This window comes from Passer domesticus, chromosome 2 (genome assembly GCF_036417665.1).
Source record: "Passer domesticus isolate bPasDom1 chromosome 2, bPasDom1.hap1, whole genome shotgun sequence".
NCBI classification, from domain to species: domain Eukaryota; kingdom Metazoa; phylum Chordata; class Aves; order Passeriformes; family Passeridae; genus Passer; species Passer domesticus.
In genome coordinates, this window is record NC_087475.1 from 25,930,059 (window position 1) to 25,948,283 (window position 18,225).

The window sequence follows — 18,225 nt, forward strand, 5'->3', positions numbered from 1 at the left end:
TCTGGTTGACACTTCAAGGGTCAGGTACCCTCCACTGGGCCTTTCAATGAAGCAGAAATGACATGCAAAGCTTCCAAGAAAAACGTGCCACAGCTCTGCAGTGAAATACACTCATTTATGAATTGTTGTTGACTGTAGGAACACTTGTACTGAACACAGACAACATGAATCTTACACATTCGTCTTATTGAAATAGTCACAGTAGTCCTCATTAGCAGTAGCTCTAGCATGGTAATTTCAATATCTTTTTTAATGAATGACAAAGGAAATTTAATCTTTGATTTGAGTTTCTGTCAAGGATAACTTAAGTTGTAAGCTAGCAGTGAGGTTTCAATGTCTGTCAGTATCTGATGGGAGGGTGTCAGAGGACGGAACCAGGCTCTGCTCAGGGGTGCCAAGCAATGGAAAAAGAGGCAGTGGGCAGAAACTGAGGCACACAAAGTTCCACCTGAACATGAGGAATAACCTTTTACTGGGAATAGATTGTCCAGGGAGGTTGTGGGTTGTCCCTCATTGGAGATATTCAAGAACCTGCTGGACACCATCCTGTGCAATGGACTTTAGTGTGACCCTCTTGAGCAGGGAGGTTGGACCAGATGACCAACTGTGGTCCCTTCCATCCTGACCCACTCTGCAATTCTTATTCATAATACAGAATAGAGGGTTGTGTGTGTGTGTGTTAGGGTTTTTTTCTAGAGTATTTTCTGCTATGATGTGTATGAAAAAAGGTCATGTTTTTAAAAGAGCTCATAATTCTGTACTGAATGTATAAATTTTTACATCCAGTATATTAATTATGTGAATACAATGCATAGCAGCTCATAGGTATTAGACTTTATGTTAATTTCCAATGCTCTCGAAAAACCAAGGGGATTCATTAGTTGGATGCAATTCAACAAAATCATAAAAATTAATGAGTGTTCAAATAATAGCCATATTCAGACAATATTTTTCAGGACAGTAAAAGGATTAATCTTGGTAAGTTTAAATTAGATGTCGAAGTCCACCTTCAAGGTTTTTCCAGGCCTTCTAGATCTTCTGTCAGAAGCATTTAGAGACAGTGATCTCCAGCTGGATTGGAATGGAAGACTATAAATTTGCAGATGATCTAGAAAGATGACAAGGCAATTATTACTCATTGTTTTTCACAAGAGAAGGGCTATAGAACACATAGCTAAGTCAACATCCTGTTTTTAAAATGAACATGGTGTGTAATTAAATGATCTGTCACAGGATCCAGTAAAATAATATAAAAATTATTTTATAAGCTGTACAGAACTTCAAGAATAGGTCTGTTTCTGGGTTATTGCATGTACTTATTTGGCTGTGATGTGTGACTTGGGAAACCCCTGGGCTTCTCAATGATATGGGGAGGATATACTGGGGACAAATATTTCCAGCTGCTGGCCAGCATGACATTATTATGAACTGATTTTTGCCCTGATCAGTTTTGAGGGTCTATGTTCCTTTGTCTCCTTACATCTAAAGAGTATCACTGAAATAACACTGCAGTAATACTGAGTAATCTCAGCGCTGTCAAAATCTTTGTAAGCATTATGTTCCAAGAACAATTTATTGTAATATTTCTAAAGGCAATTCTCAGTTTGTTTTTCCAAGGGGGCTCATGACAGCAAGAGCAAAAGCTGACTTCCTCAAATCCAGTGACCCTGGACTTATGAAGAGAAAGTATATGGCAGGCATGGATGCCAAGTTCCCACCAAAGCCTTTCTATTGCTCCTTCCTGACCTGGACAGGGAGGAGAAAGTAAAATTAAAGATAAAAAAAAATCTTGCCTCATCCTTCTCGCCTTCTTGGGCTTAAATTTCCTCCTGATTCTCTACCTCATACTCTCTGTGTCCCCAGTAGATGGGAAATGGGGGCTGCAGTCAGTTCATTACATGGTGTCCTGCCCCACTGGCTCTCCATGGGCTGCAGGGCACAGCTGCCTCACCACGGTCTGCACCATGGGCTGCAGGGGAATCTCTGCCCCGCCTGGAGCACCTCCACCCCCTCCTTGACTGACCTGGGTGTCTGCAGGGCTGCTGCTGTCACATAACACAGCAGTTGCTCTGTCTGCAGCTGCTATTGTGCAGTAACTTTTTTGCCTCCTTAAATCTGTTATTCCTGAGGTACTACCACCATCACAGATGGGCTCAGCCTTAGCCAGTGGCAGGTCTGTCTTGGAGCCAGTTGGTACTGCCTACACTGGACACAAGGGAAGCTTCTGGGACCTCCTCAGACACACCAATCCTGTAGCCCTCTGCATACCAAGCCTGGCCATATGAACTCAATACAAAGAAATATGTAATTCTGCATTGGACATCTGATTGTATCTTCAGTTTGCCCGACTGACAGATGACAATGTTTCCACTGGGAGTGTTGATTCTTGAACAAGATATGGAGGTGTGTTGGGAAAGTATTGCAGAGTTTACAAGAAGAGCCTTCAGGAGAGATATCTTCTATGCGTAGTCCCAGGTTTCTCACCTTGGAATAGGAAGTGTTGAAAGGGAGCAAAGTCACCCGCATCTTGTTCTGGACATTCCAAGATGTGAATTGAAGATTTTGGTTATTTTTCTTTCTCGCTCCTAAATATTCACACAAAAAAGGATGCGATAGTAGAATAACAGGACAAAAATCTGCTGAACTTTGACTATTACAGTTTCAGTAGTTCTCTCTGTGACTGTCACACTCTGGTCTAACCTGCTGACAAAGTCTGTACCTTCAACTTTCATTTTCCTTCTGTGATCTGTGACCTTGGGGTCGAGTCCTACCCTGCTACATACTTTACATTTGTATGAAGGAGAAATCCAGAATGGATTGATAATTCAGACTATTAAAGCAAAATATGCCATATCCAACCACGCAGGGGAGGTGAGGATACTGCAGCTATGTGCCTGCAGCTCCTCCCTGTCATGAGGCTGGAAATGTACTCCCAGGAGGCACAGACACATGGAGCACACACATACACCACATCTGTATATACACAGCTGGCCACAAGGTCACAGACAGACACACAGAGCACTCACACAAACACAGGTACCAATGACAGCCTCATCCTGCTCATCCCTGAGCAGAACCAGGAGGTCTCTAGAGAGAGCATACCTACCTAAACAGGATGGACCACTCCAATGGCTCAGCTCAGACACTCAGTCTGCCCCAGCTGCTGGCCCCTGCATGTCTGAGACCCCCTATGTAGTTGCTGGTAAAGACCACATCACTCATCTCCCCCCCACCCCACCCCGAGCTGAGGGTTCTCCCTGGGCCTACAGCCACCACCACACATGGTGTCACCCTTAGAGACACACACAAACTGGGTCTTGCTCCTAGTGACCCTGCTAACTGTGGGAGCTGGTGGGACTCCACTTGTCCCACCTATAAGCTGCTCCTCCCATGGTCTCACCCTGACAGACAGGCAGACACCTGGCTCATACTTCATGTACCCATGGGTGTCTCTGCTCATGCTCACACACTCAGCAGCACCCCCACACTCACTGTCCACCATGGGCATACAGACTCCCTGTGACCCAAGGTCACCTTGGGTTGCTGCACTCAGACCCCATAACACACATGTACACAGAAAGCAGAGCCTGCACCCAGGAAAGGAGTTTAATTAGGGCATAAACCAGACTGCATTCATCAGGCAAAAGGCATGGACAGACAAGTGTGCCAACCAGCTGCCTATTTAGATGTATCCAACTCTTTCATCTGCTTATCTCTCGCTTTTCCCACATTTGTTCCTTCCTCAAATCACCTAGATACCCTCTTTCTCCACCTTTTTTTTCTCTATCCTAAGTGTCTCATAGTAAATCCTGAATAATCCCAAACTACTTCTTCCCTGTACCCCGTATGCCCCACCCCTGGTAGCACCTCCACCAAGTCAGAAGTGTGACATGGAGGGCTCTTCCTGATGACTCATCCCGTGGACTCTGTGTCTGGGTTGGTGCCTCTGCTGGGTCCACTTGGGAGGATAGGGCATCCATGCTTTGGGAGGGAGTCCTTCACTCAGGATCCCTGCCTTCTATTGTCTCTCTCTGCTCCTTTGTGGGACCTTAACTTGTAACACTTTCCTGTGCAGCAGGAAGCAGTGGAAAGTCTGATTTCTACTTCTGCATTGCAGCCAGGGAAGCTGGAACTCCAGGTTTATGCAGTTGTCTAGCCAGGCTGTTCTCCATCTGCCACGTTCCAGTTTCTCCTCACTCGACCGTTGCACAGGCTCTAGGGTACCATAGGCCATGCTTTGTATGCAGAGTGGGACAGGACCAAGACATTTTTTCTAGAAATACAATTATGAAGAACTTTGACACCAGAATATGTGAGCATCTCAGAACAGAAATGGAATTTTTTTCTCCAGGCCCCCAGCAGAGTGCTATTCATTCCAAACAGCTGCTCTTTTCCCCAAATATAGATAAGGAGATTGATAACTTGATTTACTATTTCAAGAAAAGTATTGAAACTTTATTCTTAGGAGCACCATGGTCAGTCTGGAGTTCTTGGAATCTGTACATGTAGGATTTCTTAAATTGCTCCACTGAAGAGGATTAATGAGCTGGGTAAGGTTGCAAAGGGAATCCTTTACTGTGTCATTTTCATGGAGACAGCTTTGCAAAAATGAAAATTCCAGCTACCTGTTTGCAAAGTTGGGTATTGCCAATGCCACACCACTTTTCTACCAGACTGCTTGAGGCCTTCAACTGGCCAGCTGCCAGTGGGCTGGGAGGACAAGTGACTTATTCAAGTGTCATTGGCTTATTCACTGAGGATGTGCATAGTACAAAAAGAAGAGTGAGCAGCGCTGCTAGTTCAGATGTATTTGTCCTCAGAATAAGAACAAAATCAGGACACGTTCTTGCTGCAGAGGCTTGAATAGAGTCTTTCTCTTTATAGTGGCTGAAAGACAAATTCAGCCTAAAAGTAAGAGTATGATGAAGGAAACCCTAACAGTACAGAAAATTAACCATTGTTATAATTTATCAAGGTCAGCAATGCCCTTCATTGAACAAATTTTAGCTCTGTATTCAGGCATACATTCCAGTACAAGAAAGGCTTTTGAGCTTGAAATAGCATATAGAAAGACAATCTTACAGTGCCATAATGTACAAAGTTGGACTAGATGATTTTCTTTTTGTCCTTCAGGTCTGTGAGTTTTATGTCATTCCTGTCTGCAAGAAAGAGAAGCCTTTTTAGTACATGCTAAAGGTATAGTGTTTTTCAAATGAGCACATGTGCAAATGGGATGACTGTGATGGGAAATGGGGAGACTGGTTATAGGGTGATAAAAAGCAGCTGGTGCTAGGATATTAAGACATTAAAAATACACCTTTCTCCATTACTAAAGATAAAACAACTCAATTTGCATAAAGAGGAAGCTAATGCAATGTGGTAATGACCAAATACTGAATGAAAGACAAAAACACAATAGAAGAGAGGTCAGCAGACCAGAAAGGGATTTAGGATAGTGAAAAACAGTAGAAAGAAGAAGTGACTGTGTTTGCCAAAGATGCTGCTGTGATACCTGTGTTCCCATTCAATGAGAAGAACTGGATCACCATTATTACCATTATTTGAAATGTCTTTCTTGTCTTTCTTTTTTTTTTTTTTTTTTTTTGGTGCTTGAGAGTTTCACTTAAGATTCACATGTCTGGTACATCACACATACCTACTTGAATGCCTTTCTCCATGAGAAAAATTGTATCTTTCATCAAGGTAATGTATTTTTTTTAAACTGTCAGAATCATTCGAATGAAATGCATGAAGAAATCAATAGCAGAATTGTATTAAAGAAAAGCCACAGCTTTGCTCACAGTTAAAGGTTTCAAGTTCAATAATGTTGGACTTTAAAGAGAAGGAAAGAAATTTCCTTCATTTTTACTATAATGCACTTAATGCACCATACAGAGAAGAATAGAAATGCTGTCCAATAGATCCTTTGTGTTTTCCTCAACCTTTGCTGTCAGCCTCCTTCCCCGTTTCTTTTTAGTTCTCATTCATTTTCAAAAAAGACCCCTCCACTGTGAACAAATTTAATTCCTTCCAGTGGCACTGCACCAGGTATCACTGCATCCTGTCACAAACCATATCTATGATGTTTAGAGAATTATCTTTTATTTTGAAATATTGGTAGAAAATATATTCCTGGTTCTGTTCTTCCCAAGAAAAGAAAGATAAAAGAGTGGGCTACTGCCACAATGAGTACATTTTTTTCAAACAAACCTGTTCTCAGTATGTTTATACACAGTGAAGAAAAGAACCAGATAAGCAAGATGTAATTTCCTTCTGTCAGAAATAAGACTATTTATTGAGGATTGTTTTCTTAGGCAAAGAAAACAATCTTTCTTTTCCTTTTATGTCAGAAATGCAGGACTGCCCTAAACCAGCTGCTTCTGTTTGGAGCTGTTCTCAACTACCTAGCTGTGATTCCTGGCTATACCTTAGGGATTGTTTCCTCAGTGTTTGACTCTTTGGTGTCTCTAAGTTGTCTCTTTCCATTTAGGTGTACTTTAGGCAGTGATTTATCACAACTTGCCTTTGAATTGAGCTTGCTTTTTTCTCTTGCTGTCTTTGAATATTCCTCCCACCGACAGCTACTCTTTCTTTACATTCTTTTTACGTTACTTTGCGTGGGTTTTTCTGCCAGCTACCTCTTACAAGAGAGTTTTGCTTTCTGCGTTGAAATAGCATTTCTAATAAATATTATTTATTTTTCTAAAGTAAATACTTTTCTGGTGAGGGAGAAGGGGTTTCAGCCATGGAGCAGACAATTGCCTGTATCCTTAGAAATACTTAAACTGGTGTTTAGGTTTGCATGGTTTAGGTTCTGACTGTCTCTGTGTTAATAAATTGCATAGTTGCTCAACACTTCCCTGTCCCACTCTAACCAAAAAACAGGAACAAACTCTGATCTGGTTTCCAGCTGAAAATCAGAGTCTCTAGGAATACTTATGAAAACATGAATGAGATTAAAGACCTGATGTCCAGGGAGACCACAAATAGGATCTGAGTCCCTCAGCAGTTTTCCCACCTCCTGCTATAATGCAAACAGCCACGGCAAGGTACCTCTTGACTCTTTTTCCAAAGATCCCATTAAAATTCCCCTCCTTTTGGGAGAGGGAGGAAAAAAAGGTGCTGATGAACCCTTATTTACCTCTTCACATGCAGAACAGTAAAGCTGTTATCCAGTTTGTACCAACTTCTTCTCTCTTCATGGACTTAGACTGGATAGAGGCATGATCTCTGCTTGAGATTCCCAAACTGGTGAAAAAGTGAGCAGTTGTGCTGGCTAAAAGGCTGCTGGAAAGTTTGCCTATGGTAGAATTATGAAAATTGAGGGGATGTTTACTTTTAATTTAGTAGTAAGTCTAATGCATTTTCTAGAGAGCAGACAGAAAGAAAAAGGTGTGAATAATAAAAAGTCAATAAGTTAATTAATCTGACTTACATGTATGTGATCCCAGTTAGAGATAATATCAAAAGAGAAACTTAATTGGTAGTTTCAAGTTCTGCAGTGCCTGTCCCTCCCCCTTCTGTAAAAATCCTCTGTGGTGTCCTGTGTGGAACTTGGCATCCAAGTGCTGAAGTGCAGGCTGAGCTGGGATCTGGGAGAACAGGTGCATGACTGACAGTGCTTTGACCCACACTTGTAAGGCAATGATGCAACAGTGAGCCTGTCTCTAAAATGTTGACATTTGTTTAGTACTAGCTGGTTCAAATGATTTAAAATGGACTGTGTCACCTCCTTTTGCAAAGCAACAGTTTCTCAGTATTGGCCAAGAAGTGAATTTACTACTCATGTTCTAAGAGGTCAGACCCTTTAGCTTTTTTTATTTCAAGGTAAGAGCAGCTCTTACATCCTAGCTTTGCACCCAGAGATACTTATTCTCTGTCTCTCCTGTGCCTGCACTCTCATTGCAGTCACTTAAGTCAGTGGAGGTGAAGAAAACAGGAGGGTGAAGATTTGCAGGGAGAGTCAAAGCACAGCCTTTACCTGCAGGGGAGGATGTGATGGGACAAAGTTTAAGGCTGCTGCTGGACTTAGATATGACAAGGAGCCCACTGGCTTAGTGGAATGTGTCCCTGACCATGGCAAGGAGGTTGGAAATAGATGATCTCTAAAGTCCTTCCCACCACAATCAATTCTGTGATTCCATGAAACACTGAAAGGGTCTATGGCAAAGGCTCGTGGAAATGTTAAAGATCGGGAAGCTACCCAGAGCAACATAGTGTCTGCTAGAAACCCTGTTTTTGGTATTGCTCTTCTGTGTGCCCGAAGGCCTCTTGATCGTATTTTGTCCAAGAATGAAGGCATGGGAGGGAATCTGTAACATCACTCTTGTGGAAAGATTAACGATGAAGACCTGGTACAGGCAAGTCCATTTGCTTTAAATAAGCTCTTGTACTTAACTGGTGGCTTGGCAGCTTCCCTTGTTTTTTCCTGTGTAATGCTCTAATGAAATAGTGTGGACAAATCCTGTGACTATTTCCCTAGTTACTGTTGTCCTGGCAGAATGCTTAATGCACATTCATAACCATAGCATTCAAAGACATCTCTCAGCTCCACAACATCAGCCTCTTGTGGGTGTTGAGGGATTGAAAACTATCATGTGTTTCCACCCATAGTCTCTTACACGGGAGCTGTCCACTGGTGTAGCAGCATGCCAGCCATTCCTGCATTCCTGAGTGGGGATTTACCGAGGAGACAGCAGGCTGTTTGCTGCTGGTGTGCATGGTGCCTCGTGTGAGGGACTTTTTACAACTGAGGATTACCCGTCCCAAAGGAAGACAGCAAGTGTTAACAAGAGAGAAGAGAGACAGGGTGCACCTGTGGATTATTAGAAGGGTCCAAACCCACTGTCAGCTCAGCCTTTCAGGGAGCAGCAATATATTAAAATAGTCTATTTGTAAGACCTCACTAGTCTGTCAGATCCTCTCTGTTTAAAAAATGTGGGATACGAGACAATAGATATTTTCAGAAAGCATCTGCTGTAAACCAAAATGTGCATGTGGCTGCATATAATGGTTACACACAATTTCTGAGAGTGCTGCAAAACCAGCTAGATTTTGTGTGCAGATATACATAGAGACCACTTTTATAGTCTGCATGTGTGTGCACACACACATTTAAATACACAACAGTATGAGATCTCGGTGCTCAATACTCATCTGGTCTTCAGTAGTTCTTTCACTCAGAAATGGTGCCAAGGATAACTGAATTTGTGGTTAAAAATGGTGTGTGCCTGAGCAGTGGTATTGTACCAGGTGCTCTTACTGCCTTCACGTGCCAACAAGCCTTGTGAATAGGAACTGGAATTGCTCTAAGTAGACAAACAGTTTTTCCTAGTTGCAGTACACTTCCCTAAAAAAATACTATTTTTCAGAATGTAAGTGGTTGTAGCCATCCTGTCTCTCCTTGGATATACCTACACAAGTTTATAACATTATCAGCGTTTTATAGGTGTTAAATTACTGTGGAATTAGAACTTCTTGAATTTGAAAAGTGCTTGAGTAATTGTTCATGGTCTGTGGTCTGTGCCATTCTCTTTTTTCTTCCCGTTTTTGGTTCTGTTTTCTTCTTTCCTTGGTTTGGATGCAAAATTTTCCAGTTTGCACATCAGTTTGCCAGAGACTGGCACCGACTCTTTAGAAAAGTTTCAAACACAGTAAAAAAAATGAAATGAAATAATGAGAACGCTTGAAGATGTGAGTAAGCTGAGACTGTGTAGCAAGCTGTATGTTGGAATTTTGAAACACTCCTTTGTACTCAGCTTTGTGAGCTGACAGTGGTCTATGTGTACACTGAATTTCGTAGCAAGCTACCCAACTGTCAGAAATAGCTGTAAAAAACCCGAACGGCACTATTTCCAAAAAAATCAGTTCTTTTTAGGTACATGCTCTTTCTTTCTGGCACTGAAGGAGGGGTTTTCAGCCTTCTTTGCCTTTATAAACTCTCCCGATATTTTTCAGTAAGAGTACTCACTGAAATGTACAAGAACAGGTTATTTTTTTATCTTAATTGCAATTCACAAAGGACTTTTACAGTCAGACCATCCCAGTACAGAAACTCTGACTCACTGAAGTGAGCATCAAGAACACAAACCCTTTTGGACCCAGAGATGAACCTCAGGAGTAGCATCTGCCTTTAGCCAGAGCTTAAACCTTTCAGCTTTTTGGTGTCAGCTGTGCTCATTCTGAAAGAGAACCAGAAAGGAAGTTCAGATTTTTCTGAAATTCCAGGTTTGGACCCCACCAAAACCTAAAGATAATATTTTCTTTCCCCCTGAAATCTATATGAGATTAAGAGGAGTGCCTGAAATGTGAATCTCTGCTCAGGACAGGTAATGTTAAAAAATGCACAATGAAATAAAAGGTATAAACACAGCATGAGCTGAGACTTGTTGGTTTACTTGTTTTGGAGTTTTTTTTTCAAAGTTTGTGTTAGACGAAGAGACCCAGATGGGCCCCATGGTAGCAACTACAGTTAATTTTCCACTTTAGCTTTTCAAAAGTTGGTGTCAAATTATTAAAAGATGAAAATGAATTAATGTCATTTTTATGGTAGCTATGAAAATAGAAATTGTCTCCGATTTAGTAGCCTTAAATTTATTGCATTTGAGTCATTCCAATCTGCTGTATTCTAATTGTTGTGCAGACTTCTTAATTTAGTGAGTGAGCCAATTCAAATTGTAGTAGTACAGAGCCTGCTCTCATAATATGGCATCCAGGTGTCCCTGGCAAAGTCCATGTACTAGCAGTTCAATTCTACTCTTCTATCATACATATCCCACAAAACATTTTTTAAAAAAATAATTTAAAAATCTTTCTGTCTGATACAGCAAAACCAATTTATGCCCTTTATGGTCTGACAGCTTAATTTTTATTTCTTGAAGAAAGAAAAATCATTCATTTTCTAAACCCAATTTGGACTTATACAATTTGTTAAAAGCCTCAGAAATTAGCAAGCAGCTTTTAGAAATGTTTAACTTAAAAACAGCCAGGAAGGTTTGGGTTTTTTTACATTTGTTTAAAAAAATTATATTCTCTCAAAATGAGACCTTTGTGCCAAGTTTTATTCTGGAGCACAGCTTTACAGCTGAGCTAAAACCCCCTATAATAGGAGAAAAGTGACAGACCCTTAACTATAGTAGCATGAACAGCACTGCTATAATTCCTGGGTGAACTTTGTCCCTGGATGTGTGTTTTTGGAGTGTGCCGGGGTGACATTCAGCCTCTACATTCATTTTTATGATAATTCAGAGTAAATTGTGGTGCAATAAACTCTTCAAGCCTGTCTTTCTTGTGAAAGCCATGAATCAATCAGCTGCAGGCTTTTTTGGGTCTTTTCAATGTATAGTGATCATTTAGATTTGACATGCATTGTGAGACCTTGGCTTAGCTCCTCTCTATGGTCTGTCATTAATTCCAGCCTTTACTGTTCTGAAGTACAGTGAAGGATGACTGAGAAATCATTGCCCCTCTTCAGCTCTGTTATTGCACAAAATAGCAGCGCAATAATTTTTTGTCAATGTTTTACTCTAAAAGCTTTCTACATCAGTTTTGAAAAGGAAGCAATAAAGCCCATTCAATGGTATGAATAAAAATCCTTTGAGGTTTAGGCGCAGGGCTGCTTTTCTTCAGCTGGTAATCAAATTGGAGCTAAAATGAAATTGAGTTTTCTTATGAAAATAGCCTTTGTTGCTGGGAAGGCTGGTAATTCATAAACAATAACCTGCTCTTTTGTGTGGATAATAATATATTCATGTTCTTTCAATAGGGTAAAAGCCAGACCTAGTGCATTATGGTACAGTAAAAATAGCAGAAGGAGCTTGCTGGAATAATCTTGAAGAAGAGATGTAGCATTCGGTGACTTAAGCTTTCAGCTCCCATCTGAAATTGTACTTTGCTTTTATTTGCGAGCAGGGTTTTAGTTGTTGATTTGTTGCTGCTATACAATATTTGGTTAATTGTGGAAGATCTCAAGCTGTGCTCATCACTGCTCCTGCGAAAGCTGCTGCCAGCTGCTAGAAACAGAGCCTGCTGCTACAGGATGTACACTATTCACAGGAGCAGCCTCTCAGCGCTGATTATCACTGAAGAGTTGCCTGCTCTCCATCACTGTGCGCCCTGCACGCAGCCGGACCGCGGAGCGCGGGGAGGCAGCCTGCCTGCCCTCTCCTCAGGGTAAGGAAAGGCGTGCGCCGGGAGAACTTGGCTGGGAATTTTCCAAGCGCTGGTGGGGAAACAGGCTCCCAGCCCCTGGGAGGGTGGCGTGGGCTCAGCCGCTTTGGAGCCAAGCAGGGGCTGGAGGAGGATGTGAGGGGCAAAGAGTGAGGGTTTCCAAGTGCTCTGTGAGGTGCTCTTGGAAATGTTGCTTTGGGGTTCGGTGTTTTTTCCTTCTTAGCCGGGTGAGACTTTGGAGGTTTGATTCAGCACTGGTTCTGGTTGAACTGGCGTACCTTGTTGTCACGTCTGTGTTTTGTGACTCGATGCTAAAAGTCTTGGTATGGATGGAGGTTGCTCCCCAGATAGGTTGTGTGAGCAAAGGCAAGAGACTGGCAGATAACTCTGGGAGCATGTCCTGTCTGTAGTGACTCTTTTTCTTTGCCTCATCTTGGGGGGAGTGGAGGGTAAACTTCAGTCTGAGTACCTGAAATTACCTCCTTCCTGCTCCTCTCCATCAGTTTATGCTTTTAAATTGTTGATAGCTTTGATAGTGTTGAGCTCTGAGTGACAAATTTGCATGCAGACACAGACATGCAAAAATGCTGATTTGGAGTCTGTTTATGTGTAAGATGCAGATTTGATCAGCCTCACCAATGCTGAGGTGAGAGATTGCTGAAAGATTTAGCTGAATTTTGACTAGTCTTCCTGCCTGGATTACAGAACTAATACTAAAGCCACTCGTCAGAGAGCCCAGGGAGATGCAGGGTGAGGCACGATAGCAGGTTAAAACTGTGCCTTTACTTGTGGATTTCGGTGGCAGGGAGGACTGAGCGTGTCTTGATGGCAAGTCGGAAGCAGCTTTGCAAAGAGCTTTCTTACGGTGGAAGGGATTGTAACCCAGACTCTGCAAGCCATGCTCTTTTTAACTGAAATAAGGAATGGATTAATACCAGGTGTATTGTTCTCCTTATAACTTACCCAAGGGTTTAGAAAAGTTTAACAAACCCACCCTCCCTTGCCAGACCAGAATGTATCCAAGGCAGATAAAAGTAAATGAGAACGTAAAGTGCAAAGTCTTACAATGGGGATTATTTTCAAAGTAACATTGACATTAGGTCTGTACTGTATGCAAGGCTGTCTTGAAGTAGTTGCAGAGGTTTTTATTCATTTTTAACAGTGAAATTACATGCTTAACAAAAGGAACTTTTAAAGGCACAGTGGTAACTGACAGTCAAAGCAATATATGTCATTATCCAATTAGTACACACAAATGTGTTTTTATTATTCACTTAACATACCTCTGTGTTTGGCTCCCAGAAATACAGTGTTTTATTTCTCCAAGTGTTTTAAGACTGGTATATGTTTTACTGCTGCAGTTGGAATAATATTTGTGAACATTACAAGTATTTATATTATTGTTGCTCATTGGGTTAACTCTGTCTAGAGAAAAATATTTAAAATCAAAAAATTGTGGGTAAATGCTGGTTAGACAAAATGTAGCATGCACTCAATTCCAGTTTTATTCACAATGGGAAAATTTGCTTTATATTACATTTAAAGTTGAATTGAGATAAATAATATTGCTTGTGTTTAAAAGAATGATAATATAACTAAATTTTCAAGTGCATTTGAATGGAATGTATGTTAGCATATAAAAGAGCATCTGTTGGTACTTACTAATATGAGAACAGAGAGTCTATTCAACAGACCCAATCTTTTTGTTTTGGTGAAAACTATCTAGCAATGTGGTTTTGCATTTGTTTCATTGGGAAACTGACATGTGGTGGTGATATTAGCTTTTTAATTACAAGTTCTGGTGCATTGCATTATCAGTTTTCTTTAGGAGGAAACATTTCAGTTGTAGTTGGACAGTGCTCTTGTCCTAGCACCAAATACACATAATAGGTACAACAAGTTTGCCAAGCAATCCACTCTGTCTACAGCTTTAGAAAGAATTTTCCTTCTCTTGCCTTATTTGAGTAAGATTTAGTGAATTTGTTTGGAGTATGTTTCCTAATGTTTCTGATGTTGGATTCAGCTTTGTCATGGAAATGCAAGTTTTTTTTCTGGGCTTCACATAGAAAGGATGCTTCATTTAGGTATGAGGTGCTCTAATGAAGCTCTGGTATGTGCACAGACGTCCATGAAAACAAACGATGTCTTTAAATTTCACTAGCATTAGACATTTCCCACACTGATAGCACCACAGTGGGACAGCTGTACACTAAAGAAAGTACAAGCTTCCCATGAGAGAACTGCTAATGCATCTCATGCCCAAGCATTATTCTGTTATTTAGCAGTGTTATGAATTAGGAATAAGTATCTAACAGTGAAACACTGTAAGACCTCCAAACTAATTTAATGATGCCTATTTTAGACTATAATATAAACAAATATCAATGTTAACTTTATGTAATGCTGTAACTCACAAAAGCAGATATTTTCAATTGTAATTAGCATTTCTAAGTTTATAAAGGAACACATTTGCAGTCTATGCAGCCATAAGTTACAGCCTACTTATAACACACAAAGTTGTCCCCTGTTGACATAGTTGGTTGGATGATGTGCTGTACATTTCCCTTGAAATTTTAAGTTTCTGCTGATGCTGGAACCTAAATTCTTTAGAGTATGGTCTCCCCTAGAGATACAAGGCAAATTATAATAATTATTTTGCAATAAAAAGCAACTTGCAACCATTGCAGACAGTAGTGTAATTGAAGGCCATCAAACCCTGTAGTAAAATAAAAATCAATATATTCAGGTTTGGCATACCTTACATAATGAATGCACCCTATCACTGGGGAAAAAAAAAGTCGTGACCTTTTACACAAGAAGGTAAATGAAGTGAATTAAGTATAAACATATTTTTGTATATTTACTGTCTCTGTACTAAATGTATTTAAATTTTCCAGCCTCGTTTTTCAAGTAGTTTGGGGTTGCCTTGGCTGGATTCGCGTTGTTTATTAAAAAAGAAATCTTCAGTAAAGGCATATCTGAATAATTCACTCATATTAGAAATCTGGTGCTAGAATAGCTCTGGCACCAAGCTTTAGGCTTTAAAATGTGTAAAAATAATATGGAAGATGAAAGATATGTTATAGGATTTTCATCAATAATTTTGATAATGAAGGTGACAAAGTGTGACCCATATTTTGTGGATGAATGTCTGTAGAGTGCTGTTTCACAGACCTTCCTGCTTTTGCTCTTCTGATCATTGTGCTTGCTTAAACTGTGCATATTTTAGTAAAATGCTGTGCTTCCTTATGTAAATTTCAGATATAAAAGTTGAGAGTAGACTGAAGTTTCGATACTTTCATGTCTGTCTACTTCAATCCTTGAAAACTGAGAGCTTGTTTATGGGCGTCTTTTTATTTTCAAGTTAGGTGTAAGGTTAGTAGACATCAATGTTTATTGTGTTCTCAGCTTTCAATGCACTCTTCCTTATCTGTGTACTTGAATCCACGTGGTGCATATCAATGAAAAGCTTTGAGTATTTTTATTAAGACATCCAGCAAGAGCTCTGTAAACAAGGCTTTGCCTCCTAGAGCTCAGGCTTTGCATTGTCACCTGTTGTAAACACACTCTTACTTCCTCGTTATGAAATGTGGCCAGAAAAAAAGAGCAGATCTCTGTGTGTGGTGCCTTCTTAATGTAGCTATTTGAATACCAATGTTCTGCTTTGAAATAGGAATTTTCTGCTTTATGAGGAGGGCTGTTCCTCAACTTTTCTTAGTGTGATAGCCTGAGGGTAATGTTATTTTACAGTGTAATTCAGCTCATTTTATCCAAACTGTTCTTAAAGATGGTTGGAGCAGCAGCTTTCTGCTTTAAGGCTCTGAAACACAGTACAAATAAGTCAATAAATGTAAAATTTTTGCCCGCAGTTGGGCTACCAAATGGGCTTCAGCAGTTGAAAAGAAAGGAGGCATTGCACTTTAATAGCTTTTAGAGGTTCAAAATGGGCTAGAAATAAGCAGAGGAAAATCAACTAAACAATGAGCTGAAGTAAAATTCCTCCAATTTGCTGTTACAAATGGGAAACCAGGATCCTAACCCTCCCTGTCTAGTACTTTGCAGTTTGGTGAATTCAGAGAGTAGGTAAAAAATGGAGGCTGGCATGGCAGCTGGGCTACAGTTCAAAGGCCTGGGCATCCTCCAGGTTAGTTTATGAAGTTGGAGGAGGAAATGGTGGCTGGGCACAAGTTTTTGGGATTGCAGGCTACCCCACAATAACAGTGGTATAAATGCACAAAAAGCACCCGCTGCAACTGCGGGGAGTTTAAGTCACTCTGCACAGCTGTGAAGAATCAGATCTTTAAGGAAGTAAATTCTTGATGAAATGATCTCTCAGAATATTTCTAGCACCATCTCTGATGCCACCGGCCAAAGAGAATACATGCTGTAAAATCAGACCAATGCATATTGGATATATTGAGTATGTACATAGAGGAGGAAATATAAACTGGCAGTGCTCAGGAATCTAAGACTACCATAACACATGAAATAGTGGGGGTTTTTTTCTTAAATTTATGATGTTGATGGCCTTTGTGATGACTGTATTTTTTTTTCTTTATCCATACATGGATTTTTTTTTCCCACTTGTTTTCTCACCTCTCTAAAAAAAATTAAATCTTCTAGTTTTAGCTTATCATTGCTCAAAGCATTGGTCCTAATTTCCCCAGAGCACTCCATCATTTAAATATCTGTAACTAATTTGAAATCAGATGTGAAAGTGATGGGAAACACTGGGTAATCAGGTGTGCACTCAGACTAAAATGCTAGCTTTGCAAAAGTTTTTCAGGTCTCTTTTTTTGTCAAATGTAAAAGCAATGAAGTTGAACAGCCTTTCTCTTTTGCTCCTTAAGCCATCCATATTTGCTAGTATTAAGGTCATCTACAAAAAATTATGTTCCCACTACCACACTGAAGCCAAAAGGTACCAGCCATTATTTCAGCATAATGGGAGCAAGAAGTAATTGGTGTACACACTACACAGTACCATAGAAAAAGGAAAAATTTAAGGGTACTCATTATTGTAACTATTATGGGTACTCATTTTCATGGTCTAGGCTTGTAGCACATCTAAAGCATCAAACAGCCTTCCTCAGACAATTTATACAGCCTTTTCCCAAACACTGCTTACACTGAAGAAAGAGCACAGTTTATACTTCTACCAATCAGCAAAGATACAAAACTTAGAGAGTGTTACAAAAATGTCATTACAGTCTCCCTAGGAAATGGAACATCCAGCTGCAAAGCATTTATAAAGTACATCAAATACTTCATATCTCATAGCAGCTAGCAAAATGTGTCTTGATTTATCTGTTTGAGAGCTCATCTCCAGTGTCTCTTTGGAGCTGGTCTTAATCTTTCATCAAGGTCTTTCATGGAAGTTTTTAACCATATTGGAATTGTGAAAATGTTGTGTTTAAACCATATTGGAAATGTGGCATTATATTGCTTTAACTGACAATTTTTTACAAAATCAATGTAAACATGCCCATAAATGTTAAAGGATAAAATGACATTGGACTCTTCAGTTGTTTTATTACGCTGAGCTGCAAATATGTTAAGATGAATAATGGACTACTGATTAACACTTGACTGCATAAGCTGACATAACTGTACTGAAATCATTAAAATAATTTGTCAGCTCATAAGAAGATTTACCATAATGAGTTTTTAAAGTGAATAGTTTCAATAGGTCTCCAAACCAGAATAGCACTTTAAATGAGACTACTGCCTGTTAATTTAATAAAGCATTTCAGCACTTAAAATCAGGTAATACTCTGGTTAGTCTAACAGAATAGGAATGTGGGAGTTGAGTTACCCAAGTCTGAGAGGTGCATCAGAGACTTTGACATTGATGGCCAGCACCCTCGATAGTCTTGTGGCTGGAGTACAAAAGTACTGTGTTTAATGAATAAAGAAAAAGATCCAGTTGATACAGATCTGTGATCTAGTGGGGACCTCCCCACTTCAGGTTCAATTCTGGGTGACCAATTTTTGTCTTTTATTGACAGTGAAATCACATTTTGCTGAGGATGCTTCCTCAATGTCTCAACACTAATC

The 18,225-nt window shown here is 40.2% G+C and overlaps 1 long non-coding RNA gene across 1 annotated transcript; it reads right to left on the reverse strand.

Moving 5' to 3' along the window:
* Positions 1–948: 948 nt before the first annotated feature.
* LOC135293545 (uncharacterized) lies at positions 949–2,940 on the reverse strand. Its single transcript, XR_010355652.1, has 3 exons — positions 2,720–2,940; positions 2,485–2,585; positions 949–1,108 (listed from the first exon to the last, which is right to left on the reverse strand). It is a non-coding gene; the product is annotated as an uncharacterized LOC135293545 (long non-coding RNA).
* Positions 2,941–18,225: the final 15,285 nt, after the last annotated feature.